General features: G+C 45.4%; 1 long non-coding RNA gene across 1 annotated transcript in view; it reads right to left on the bottom strand.

The window, feature by feature from the left end:
• Nucleotides 1-12,782, bottom strand: part of LOC140427791 (uncharacterized) — a 127,726-nt gene that overhangs the window by 24,342 nt on the left and 90,602 nt on the right. Inside the window, exon 2 of the long non-coding RNA XR_011948633.1 lies at nucleotides 10,008-10,103. This is a non-coding gene — a long non-coding RNA (uncharacterized lncRNA). The remainder of the gene's footprint in view (nucleotides 1-10,007; nucleotides 10,104-12,782) is intronic.

Here is a 12,782-nt window from a genome sequence, read left to right as displayed (position 1 = left end):
CACCCCCACATTAATCTCCACCCTACACTGGCACCCCATGGGATTTCTCCAAAACCTCGTCCACATGGAATTCCCCCTCCACCCCACCCACCTACGGGCCCAATTCTGACCTGACCTGTTTTCCACCCCAGTCTAACTGCGCCCTCCCACCCAAACTGACCCCACTGAACTGGCTGGATGTACCCTGGCCTGATCTCCTTAAATTGTCTGGACTCCGCCCCCCCCCTCTCCCCACCCCCACCCCCCCACCCCGCCCCCAACCTGATCCCCCTGAACTGTCTAGGTAAGTGGGTATGGAGTGGCAATCCAACGTTGATTATCACTCCATGGCAGTTGCGGCCTATTGACACTCGAGTTGGCTAACCTCAAAAATGGTTCGGGGATTATGATTTACTATTAATCAATGTCCATTTCTTACAATGTAGGCAGCATGCTAACTTTGCTGTTCATTGACTAGAAACATCCGCAGTGGGCTAAAATCCTGAGGGGCTCGTACCACTTAAAGTTAGCCTGCACTGCTTAAAATTAATCTCTGCCTCCTTAAAGTGTTGGGTGGGGGGGGGAGCTTCATTGTGGGGAAGAATCTGAGAGTCACGTTTGAAGATAATCTAGAGGGTGAGAAGTGGCAAAACAGGAGAGTAAGTAGGCTTCAAGGACTGCAGACTGTGCACTGGAGGTTTTGGTAAAGCAGGAGAGTTGTGCTGTATCCACAGGGATGAAGAAGACCCTCCAGATGCTCTGTCCAAAGGAGGTGGGAGCACATAGTCTTGGAGGTCAGTGGCAGAAGTCAAGCCCCGAGCATGTGGGTGCACTGCCCAAGATCTACAGGGGTCAAACTCAATGAAGCTATCTTCAAATGCCATATCCTTTTTTACTTCTATTGTTCTGTACAATTTTCACCCAATCAGTGCAAGTGACATTGAAATGGCTGATCACCATGGGGAGCAATCATTACCTTTCTGTTATCACACACTTATCAGCATTAGTCAGTGGGCCACTTTAGTGTACATTATGTGGAATGGTATCATGTACATTATACATGCTGTTCTAACCATTCAGAATATAGCGGACAAATAATCACCAGTTCCTACTCTCATATATCAAGTGGTGTGCTCTGGTGGGTGTACAATCTACCCACTCCATTGTGTTCATCAACACAGGCGATAGCAGTTGGCCTCAAAGCAAGGTACGCAACACCAGATGTAAATTGATTGACTGCTTCTGACCGTTAAACACTGCACGTGCCTTTCTGTCATTGTTAAATGAAGCATTTTGAAGGGAATGGGTTAACATAAAAGAAAAACCAAAGGAGGGAACAAATTTATGTTCACTCATTACTTCTTACAATCCGAAACAAAAGCGCAAATAATTCGTCCAAGCAATCTGTTCCCCAATCTGTTCTGTCTGCGAGGCGATTCTTAGTATTAATATCCTGAGAGTCTAATGAGGAGCAGAGGAGTTATTGTGATGCAGAGCTGGTGAATCCAGGCGGCCTGTCTGTCACCAGGTCATCCAGATTATTAATATCCTGATCAAGTGAGAACCAATAAACGTAACAGATCTGAACTGGTACTGCCATCAAATAAAAACCCAGCGGAAATAAAGTTTTTACTGCAGATATACATGGTACAAAAAGCAAAAACACATGTGTCCACACACACATGTGCAAAAGCAGCTGCTTCGAAGGCTGGTTCAAATCAGTTCTTAATGGGAATGGGTTCATAGTACAAAACTGCCCTAATTAGCCACTAATTGGCATTAAATTCACAACCTGAGGCTACAACATGCCTGGTGCAAGAAAATGAAACATATCACAATGGTGCAGCGTGGACAGTTAGTTGAATTAGTTCTGAGATGGATCACGGAGGTAAATGAGCCTTTCTTTACTCAGTCAAAGCTGATTTGGAAGTGCTTGAAGGTGACAGCTAGCTGATCAGAATGAACAGTACTAATGTTCTTCAACTTTATCAGTGCAACATTTACAAACAGTGAAACAAAGATCGCTGCAGATGTGTATGATAAGTGTCTGGACAAGTTACGTCATCCAGACTGTACCCATCCATGGCTCCAGATGATCAATTGCTTCTTCATCAGCGTTTTTCCATCACTGGCAATGGGTCAAAATCCCGGGCTTCCCTACCTAACAGCACTGTGGGTGTACCTACACCACATGGACTGCAGCGGTTCAAGAAGGCAGCTCACTACCACCTTCTCAAGGGCAAATAGAGATGGGCAATAAATGTTGGCCTAGCCAGCGACACCCACATCCCATGAATGAATTAAAGGAATAACACATCATAGTCTTAATTACTGGCTCCCTGCAAATGGCACAAAACTTCCACCAGATCACTGCTAACATCCGCAAAAGTTGTATGTGAATTTCACAATGTCAGGCATGAGTAACTGTTCAACCTTCAGCCAATGCAGTTAATGCTCCTGGAAGGAAAATCATGGGTTTGCATTATTTTCTTCATTTTTATCTTCCATTGATACTCTCCCCTCTGACATTTTCTTAATCAGCATTTATCCATGTCAAACGGATATAAAACATGATGCAAGAGTACTCTGTTAAACTCACATCGAGACAATTTTTCATTGAATTAAAATAATGTAAATCAACTAGTTCCAGCACAAATAAACAAATGCACATAAAGAACATGGGCGAGATTCTCCGACCCCCCGCCGGGTCGGAGAATCGCCGGGGGCTGGCGTGAATCCCGCCCCCGCCGGTTGCCGAATTCTCCGGCACCGGAGATTCGCCGGGGGCGGGAATCGCGGTGGCGGCCCCCCCCCCCCGCGCGATTCTCCGGCCAGGATGGGCTGAAGTCCCGCTGCTAGAATGCCTGTCCCGCCGGCGTGGATTAAACCACCTACCTTACCGGCAGAACAGGGCGGCGCAGGCGGGCTCCGGGGTCCTGGGGGGGGGGCGCGGGGATGCCCCCACGGTGGCCTGGCCCGCGATCGGGGCCCACCGATCCGCGGGCAGGCCTGTGCCGTGGGGGTACTCTTTTCCTTCCGCCTTCGCCACGGTCTCCACCATGGCGGAGGCCGAAGAGACTCCCTCCACAGCGCATGCGCGGGGATGCCGTGAGCGGCCGCTAACGCTCCCGCGCATGCGCCGCCCGGCAATGTCATTTCCGCGCCAGCTGGTGGGGCACTTCTGCCAGCTGGCGGGGCGGAAATCAGTCCGGCGCGGGCCTAGCCCGTCAAGGTTAGGGCTCGGCCCCCCAAGATGCGGAGGATTCTGCACCTTTGGGGCGGCGCGATGCCCGACTGATTTTGTTGCCATTGCTGCTAATATCTCTTTTCCTACCTCGAATCTGGCTGTAGGGAGGATGCATTGACTGACCACTGCACCGTTGTACAGGAAGCCATTCAAGAGGGGGGAGCAAAAAGACAAGTGGTAGTTGTAGGGGATTCTATAATTAGGGGGATTGATGGCATCCTTTGTAAGCCAGATTGAGAGTCCCACATGGTATGTTGCCTGCCCGGTGCCAGGGTGAGGGACATTTCTGATCGGCTTGAAAGGATTTTGGAGAGGGAGGGGGAGGATCCAGTTGTTGTGATCCACGTTGGGACTAACAACATAGGTAAGACTAGGAAAGAGTATCTGTTTGGGGATTATCAAACACTAGGGACTAAATTAAAGAACAGGTCCTCCAGGGTTATAATCTCTGGATTACTACCCAAGCCACGTGCCAATTGGCATAGGGTTGAGAAAATTAGGGAAGTTAACACGTGGCTAAAGGAGTGGTGCGGGAAAGAGGGATTCCATTTCATGTGGCATTGGCATCAGTACTGGGGCAGGAGGGACCTGTACCGTTGGGACGGTCTTCACCTGAACCATTCTGGGACCAGTGTTCTAGCGAATAGGATAAATAGGTTGGTCACAAGGACTTTAAACTAGCAAGTTGGGGGGAAGGGAAGTGTAAAGCTATGGACAGTATAATGGTTAATGGTATCAAGGCAGCAGGTTACGTGACAGGTTATTATGTAGAGATATGGGTTCAAAGACAAGGAAAATTAGGAGAAAGGGTAAGAGGAAAAATAATTTGCGAAAAGTTACTGATCAAGGTGTTAGGATTCATAACAAAGACATAAAAAACAGCATAAGTGTACTTTACCTGAATGCTCGTAGTATACGAAATAAGGTAAATGAGTTGATGGCGCAAATCATCGTGAATGACTATGATTTAGTGGCCATTACTGAAACATGGTTAAAAGGTGGTCACGAATGGGAGTTAAATATCCAAGGTATCAGACTATACGAAAGGATAGAATGGACGGTAAGGGCAGTGGTGTAGCTTTGTTGTTTAAGGATGGCATCCGGGCAATAGTAAGGGATGATATTGGTGCTATGGAGGACAAGGTTGAATCAATTTGGGTGGAAATCAGGAATAGTAAGGCAAAAAGGTCACTGATAGGAGTAGTCTATGGGCCACCAAATAGTAACAGGATGGTAGGGCAGGCAATAAGCAAAGAAATAACGGATGCATGTAGAAGTGGCACAGCGGTTATCATGGGAGATTTTAATTTGCATATCGATTGGTTTAACCAGGTTGGTAAAGGCAGCCTTGAGGAGGAGTTTATAGAATGTGCCCAGGATAATTTCCTGGAACAGTATGTAATGGAACCTACAAGGGAACAAGCGGTCCTAGATCTGGTCCTGTGTAATGAGGCAGGATTGATTAATGATCTCATAGTTCAGTATCCTCTTGGAAGGAGCGACTACAATATGGTGGAATTTAAAATACAGTTGGAGGATGACAAGGTAAAATCAAACACTAGTGTTTTGTGCTTAAACAAAGGCGATTACAATGGGATGAGAGAAGAACTAGCTAAGGTAGACTGGGAGCAAAGACTTCATGGTGAAGCAGTTGAGGAACAGTGGAGAACCTTCCGAGCGACCTTTCACAGTGTTCAGAAAAGGTTCATACCGACAAAAAAGAAAGACGGTGGAAAGGGGGAAAATCGACCGTGGATATCTAAGGAGGTGAGGGAGAGTATCAAATTGAAGGAAAAAACATACAAAGTGGCAAAAATTAGTGGGAGATTAGAGGACTGGGAAGTCTTTAGGGGACAACAGAAAGCTACTAAAAAAGCTATAAAGAAGAGTAAGGTAGACTATGAAAGTAAACTGGCTCAGAACATAAAAGCAGATAGTAAAAGCTTCTCCAAATATATAAGACAAAAAAGAATGGCTAAGGTAAATATTGGTCCTTTGGAAGATGAGAAGGGAGATTTAATAATAGGAGACGGGGAAATGGCTGAGAAGCTGAACAGGTTTTTTGGGTCAGTCTTCACAGTGGAGGACACAAATAACATGCCAGTGACTGATGGAAATAAAGATATGATAGGTGAGGACCTTGAGATGATTGTAATCACTAAGGAGGCAGTATTGGGCAAGCTAATGGGGCTAAAGGTAGACAAGTCTCCTGGCCCTGATGGGATGCATCCCAGAGTGTTAAAAGAGATGGCTAGGGAAATTGTAAACGCACTAGTGATAATTTATCAAAATTCACTAGACTCTGGGGTGGTCCCAGAGGATTGGAAAGTAGCAAACGTGACACCACTGTTTAAAAAAGGAGGTCAGCAGAAAGCGGGTAATTATAGGCCGGTAAGCTTAACTTCGGTTGTAGGGAAAATGCTGGAAGCTATCATTAAGGAGGAAATAGCGGGGCACCTGGAGGGAAATTGTCCCATTGGGCAGACGCAGCATGGGTTCACAAAGGGTAGGTCGTGTCTGACTAATTTGGTAGAATTTTTTGAGGACGTTTCCAGTGCAGTAGATAACGGGGAGCCAATGGATATGGTATATCTGGATTTCCAGAAAGCTTTTGACAAGGTGTCACACAAAAGGTTGCTGCATAAACTAAAGATGCATGGCATTGAGGGTAAAGTGGTAGCATGGGTAGAGGATTGGTTAACTAACAGAAAGCAGAGAGTGGGGATAAATGGGTGTTTCTCTGGTTGGCAACCTGCAACTAGTGGGGTCCCTCAAGGATCAGTGTTGGGCCCGCAGTCGTTCACAATTTACATAGACGATTTGGAGTTGGGGACCAAGTGCAATGTGTCAAAGTTTGCAGACGACACTAAGATGAGTGGTAAAGCAAAAAGTGCAGAGGATACCGGAAGTCTGCAGAAGGATTTGGATAGGTTAGGTGAATGGGCTAGGGTCTGGCAGATGGAATTCAATGTTGCCAATTGTGAGGCTATCCATTTTGGGAGGAATAACAGCAGAATCGATTATTATTTAAACGGTAAGATGTTAAAACATGCTGCTGTGCAGAGGGACCTGGGTGTGCTGGTGCACGAGTCGCAAAATGTTGATGCGCAGGTGCAACAGGTGATTAAGAAGGCAAATCGAGTTTTGTCTTTCGTTGCTAGAGGGATGGAGTTCAAGACTAGGGAGGTTATGCTGCAATTGTATAGGGTGTTGGTGAGGCCGCATCTGGAGTATTGTGTTCAGTTTTGGTCTCCTTACCTGAGAAAGGACATATTGGCACTGGAGGGAGTGCAGAGGGGATTCACTAGGTTGATCCCAGAGTTGAGGGGATTAGATTATGACGAGAGGTTGAGTAGACTGGGACTGTACTCATTGGAGTTTAGAAGGATGCGGGGGGATCTTATTGAAACATATAAAATTATGAAGGGAATAGATAGGATAGATGCGGGCAGGTTGTTTCCACTGGTCAGGGAAAGCAGAACTAGGGGGCATAGCCTCAAAATAAGGGGAAGTAGATTTAGGACGGAGTGTAGGAGGAACTTCTTCACCCAAAGGGTTGTGAATCTCTGGAATTCCTTGCCCAATGAAGCAGTTGAGGCTCCTTCTTTAAACGTTTTTAAGAAAAAGATAGATACCTTTCTAAAGAACAAAGGGATTCGGGGATATGGTGTACGGGTCGGAGAGTGGAGCTGAGTCCACAAAGATCAGCCATGATCTCATTAAATGGTGGAGCAGGCTCGAGGGGCCAGATGGCCTACTCCTGTTCCTAGTTCTTATGTTCTTATGAATCTCTTGTTTCCTACAGTTAATCTCTGCTTCCTATCGTTAATTTGGGACAGGGGGGTAAGGTGGCAATTTGAACTGCGGGTGTGGCCTAAGCTATTTTCCGGTTCACAATTCCCTCGACAGTTTTGACACAATCTAACGAGTTTACCTTATATCCCTGTTAGTACACATGCAGGTTAGTACACACTTCCGAAATTCGGTGATTTGGTCGACATGGGCTTGCACTTTTGGTTCTTTCTTTCTCTCGCAATTGGATTTCAAAGTTTTGTGGGTTCTCTCGGAGTGACAAAATCACTTCTAAATCGAGTCCCGTCAGAGGTCGCCAATAATTTTGCCAATTTAATGGAATACTATAATAATGTTGCTCTTTAGAGTCGTCAATATAATACTGATGCTCTTTTTATGATATGATGTTATGTCCCAATAGCGTCGCCAATACTGTGGGTGTTTCTATTTCTCTTACTGAACCACAAGGTTTTCCCGTATATCGGTCAAATGACCACACAAGTTAGTCAGTTCAAGTTCAAAGATGGTTTATTTACACATAAGGGTTACTTCGACATGCAAGCACAATATACTACAAGTTAAACTACACCTATAAACTACAATATCCTATACTTAACCTCAGGCGACCGGCACTATGCAAGTGGATTAGACCTTTATCTTGATCACGTGGCTGGTTTGAAGAAGTGGCTCTGTCTCTGCTGGGCTTATCAGCCAGGTAGCGATCGTTGGTCTTGGACTTGGCTGTCTGGTCGTTATGCTGCAGTTGGGCTGGCACAGGCCGGATTCAAAGGAGGCTGGCACAGGCCGGGTCCAAAAGAGTCAGAACACAAGGCTGTGTCCTCTTTTATCCCTCTGGGATTTTGCGCTCTTATGGACGGTCCTTAATCTTGGACCCAATAATTCGACAGGCTTCGATCACTGCCTTGGATTTTGGCCAATAAAGGGGCGGGTGCCTTGGTGGCTGGGCGGTCCTTAGCAGTCATTGACCTTGGCAGTTGGGTTTTCTGAGTAAAGGGAGTGGCGCCGATCAGTCTGTGGCTGTATCGGTTTCTTGAGTGCAGTCCTATTGTTCTGGGTAAATGGGCCATTAGAATGCAAACGAGCGGGGTTTTGATCAGGTCTAGCTATCTGGGTTGCAAATACACAGAAGCTCTGTCTCTGTCTGAGTCCTGGGTTGGACACAATTCCCATGGTCCTTTGCAGGTGGCCATCTCAGATGGCTACACGATGAACTCAGATGGGCAAACCTGGCTGTTTAATGTGACTTTAACATTGGAACCTTGACACCTGCTCTGCTGCTATCAGCACATTAAATACCAAGGGGTGAACCTTCAACCGCATTTTAAATCCCAATTGCCCAGCCTTTGGAAGCATGAGAAATACAGAAGTGAATGGTATTGGCCTTCTGCGGGTCTTTAAGGAACTTGTAGCAGAGTATCAAAAGGAAATGGAGGAGGGCAGTACTTGAGGGGAAAAGGGGGACGGGGTGTGATAGGTTTGCAATTGAGAGTAGCACCAACATAAAATTGCCTCCATCCGCCTTTAATCCATATTTAACAGGGACTAAAATAATCTGCTGTGACATCCCACCTGAACAAAACATCAACTTCCAACAACACGGCCATTGTCCAGATTTTCTTTTTAAACTCAAAAAGTTTCAAACATATAATTTGTATTTCGAGAATATTCAACAAGGAAGTGGATAAACGGGGAAAGAATCAAATGCAGTACCCAGACAATGTGCATTGAAAATACACGGAACATATTCTGGATTTACCCAAGCATATGCTGAATCTTAAGGTAGCTGCAATTATTGTAATATTATCTAGTTGACATTCAGGTCTTGTGTGTTTTCTGGTGTGCATGTTAATCTTTGTAAATTGCTCCTTCATCATGATCAGTCTTCATTGTATTTTGAATAATGATTTGAAACAATAAAGGAACGGAACCAAAAAACTCAAAGTGTCCCTTTTAGTTTTGTGCAAGCAGAGAAAATGATGGAACAAAACACCCAAGTTGTTTGTACTATCGAGGTCTTTAATTCGCATACACTTTATTCTTCTTAAAGAACTGTGGAAACCATGTCCCAAAATGTGCCCTTGCTAACAACACATCCCAAAAGATGCCTGTCTGTGCTATTCACTGTATTCTCGCTTTAATCTTCTAGGTTTTTCAATCAAGTTAAGCAATTGCTTAAAATATAATAGAACTTATTGGACATACATAGAGCCTAGTCAGTCCTTACCACAGTATACACTAAGAAAGCTTTATTTGCAATTTTCTTAGCGTTATTTGCTAATTGCAAGACATTGTCTGTACATACGTGACCCTCTGTCTCCTGTGTCAATGCTTGTTTGCTGGAAGATTTCATGGCAATGGACGATTCAATGTAAAGACCAGGAAAGTGGGGAGTGAACTCTCCAAGCTCCGCAGGGAGTGAGAACATTCGGGGTGCAGCACTGAAGGAGTCTTTAATAGCTACCGAACCAGGATAATGGAGAGATCACACCACTGACAGTGTTTGAGATCTCAAAACCTGCAGGAGTAATGAGACAGGGATCATGAACAAACCTGTCACAATACACTGAATGAAATCATTTGCAGCGTAATTATAGGTCTGCTGCATTACACACGGGCCATGATCTGAGTATCTCGTTTGTCGTGTGCACAGCTTTGCATTAACACATCACCAATTCATCTCCATCCTGAAAAAGGAATTGCATCGCAGGATTGTCACATAACCCTTTACAATCAGATTGACCGCAAGCGCATCACTGTGGGTTTACTGGTCTATTCGCACTTGGAAAATGGTGTGGAAGGAATGCAGAATTTAGTCAAAAAGAATGAAAAGAAGGGAGTTGCTTGCATCATTAAGATGTTACTAATGCCATATAATTACAGATAAGACCACTGTAGATAGTCAGCTACACACTAATTGTGTGAATAAGTCAACACATGACAGAAGAGGGCTGAGACCTCATTGCCTTACCTTTCTGCCTGAACAGACTAGAACTGAGATGACTAAATGTCTGTTCTGCTGAGACCTCCTGCCGCTGACTTCATTAAGAACTTCTCTGATGGAAGCCTAATAAAGCAAAGCAGAAAATTCACCAATTAACAGATTCATGTTGCAATATCTAGTTCAAGGACCGAACTACAAAACCACATTAGCTGCTCACTAAACCATTGGAATACAAAGAGTGATTATCTGACTTGACAATGAATTGGTGAACACGACAGAAGTGTCATAAATGGAATGTTGTGAGTTTAGGGGTAAATGAAGCCAGTGATTGTTAGCGTGTGAGTAATGGTGGCTCTCCTTTCACACTGTCAGGTGAAGTTGGTAGTTAATAGCTGAAAATCACACACGGTAATACTTGCCTGCCCAGAGGTACGGGATTCACAATGATTCGCAGCCAGACTATCTCGGTTTACAGCTGGAGTCACAGAATCTAATGGTATGGACCGATCAAAATCATATACGACAAGTGAGGTAAAAACTTGATAAGGCAACTGGGAAACAGTTAACACAAAACAAATGGGAAATGGCCCACACAAACACACTGATTTATTTCCCCATTATGGCTGGATTACTGAATGGCTTGGATATGATTTCTCATGCACTGTAGCACCATTCTCTTAAAATATAAAATAAACACGGGTGGTAGTCTTTCACACACAAGGCTTATATTTGCCCATTGGCATGCTTAAATTAATAAAATCAGGCGGTGCAGTGGTTAGCACTGCTGCCTCATGGTTCAATCTGGCCCTGGGTCGCTGTCCATGTGGAGTTTGCACATTCTCCTCATCTCTGCGTGAGTCTCACCCCCACAACCCAAAGATGTGCAGGATGGGAAGATTGGCCACGCTAAATTGTCTGTTAATTGGAAAAAAATATTTTAAAAAGATAATAAAATCAGTTGAGAGAGTTAGAATCAATAGAACATCCTTTGAAAATGTTGGACAGTGATGTGTTGGTGCTGTGGATCCGTGGAACACACACAGGCCACCACCACTTTAAATAGTACAACACTATTTTATTAAGTTGGAAACTGTTGAACATACTTTCACTGTGGGTTAACACGATGTTAGATTAAACTAAAGATCTATGCCTGTCCTAACCAGTCTATGCACTCAGCACATGGTGCAAATCTGTGCTGTAAGCTGTAAGCTCTGTCCTTCTGAGAGGCTGCATCCCGAATGAGCGGGAACTCTGATGCCCTCTGTCTATATAGTGAGTGTGCTCTAACTGGTGATTGGCTGCGGTGTTGTGTGTGTTGATTGGTCTTGCTGTGTGTCCATCAGTGTGTGTGTCTGCACCATGATATACTGGTGTATATTATGACAGACAGGACTTTTGGATCCTGCCTGAGGTTGGCACACCGTCAGGCAGTGCTAGATATTGCATCATGGCTGATGTGCTGGTTCCCTGGCTCCATCTACCCATCAGGCCATTTTCAAGGAGGTGGGATTGAGGGGGGGGGGGGGGGGGGGGAGCAAGGGTGGTCAGGTGGCATAATTACCTGCCTGGAAGTAGAGGGTCACCAATTGACCTTGGTAAACGGCCACTTAAAGTTAATCCTTGGAAGCTGACTGGGATTTTCCAGTCGCCATCTGGGTCCGCAAGAGAGTTTGGGGAAAATGCAGGCATCTGGAGGACGTCTTCGGGGTGGCAGCAACCTTCCAGGGAGGTCTGCAGGCAGGTAGCTGTGCCACCTCGAATGGGGGAGGGGAGTCATGATGTTGATCCTGTAGGCATTGAGGTAAGGCCTCAGGAGTCATTTACTGGGGCACAATACTTGGAGCAGCAGCAGCAAATTTGATTTGATTTCATTTTGTTTATTGTCACGTGTACCAAGGAACAGTGAAAAGTATTTTTCTGCGAGCTGTTCAACAGATTATTACGTAGATGAAAAGTAAAGGGAATAAAAGAAAATACATAATAGGGCAGAAAATACATAATAGGGCACATCACTGGCATCTCATAGAGTTTCCTGAGAAAACGAGAGTTTGCGCACTTTTGAGTGGTGGCGTCCATCAGGGTGATGAGCTCAACAATGTCTCAGAGGCTCGATCGGATGACCTCCAGCCATGGGAAAATCGCTAATCTCATGGAAGGCGAATGCACATCACATTGAGAGCATTCAAGAGTAATGTGCCACCCTTCAAAGCATTTAGGGCTCACTCAGTAGCCTGGATTAGGCTGTTCAGAGTGTGGGTCTCCATGAATTAAACGAGGGGCTGCAGGCCCACAATGGGAGATTCCCACTAGGGGCAGTGGCTGGAAGGGATGCCTGATGTGCCCCAGCAGCCAGCTCCAGCCAACCCAACTGTAAGCCAACCTAGGGCTGGGGGAGGAGGAGGAGGTATTTGAGACCATTTTGGTACTCTCAGCTTCCCTGGCCCCTTCGCGAGAGGCATGGTCAGCAGTACACGTCGCAGTGACAACAACATAAATGCAGAGGCCACAGGTTCAGGTAATTTCCCAATGGATGATTGCAAAACGAGGCCAGCTGCCGTGCTCCTCCATGCCGTATAGCTGGAGAGATGACAATGAGGTATGTGGCATCTACAACATGCAGTGCTATGGCTCACTGAGAAGTGTTGATGAGTCATGGTGCCACATCATCTCAATTGTCATAATATACACAAGTATATCATGGTGCAGACACACACTGATGGACACACAATGGGACCAATCAACACACACAACACTGCAGCCAATCACCAGTGAGAGCACACGCACTATAAAGACAGGGGGCAT

Source organism: Scyliorhinus torazame, chromosome 8 (genome assembly GCF_047496885.1).
Source record: "Scyliorhinus torazame isolate Kashiwa2021f chromosome 8, sScyTor2.1, whole genome shotgun sequence".
Classification (NCBI taxonomy): Eukaryota; Metazoa; Chordata; class Chondrichthyes; order Carcharhiniformes; family Scyliorhinidae; genus Scyliorhinus; species Scyliorhinus torazame.
The sequence above is the reverse complement of the archived record's forward strand: the minus strand, read 5'-3'. Positions and strand labels throughout refer to the sequence as shown.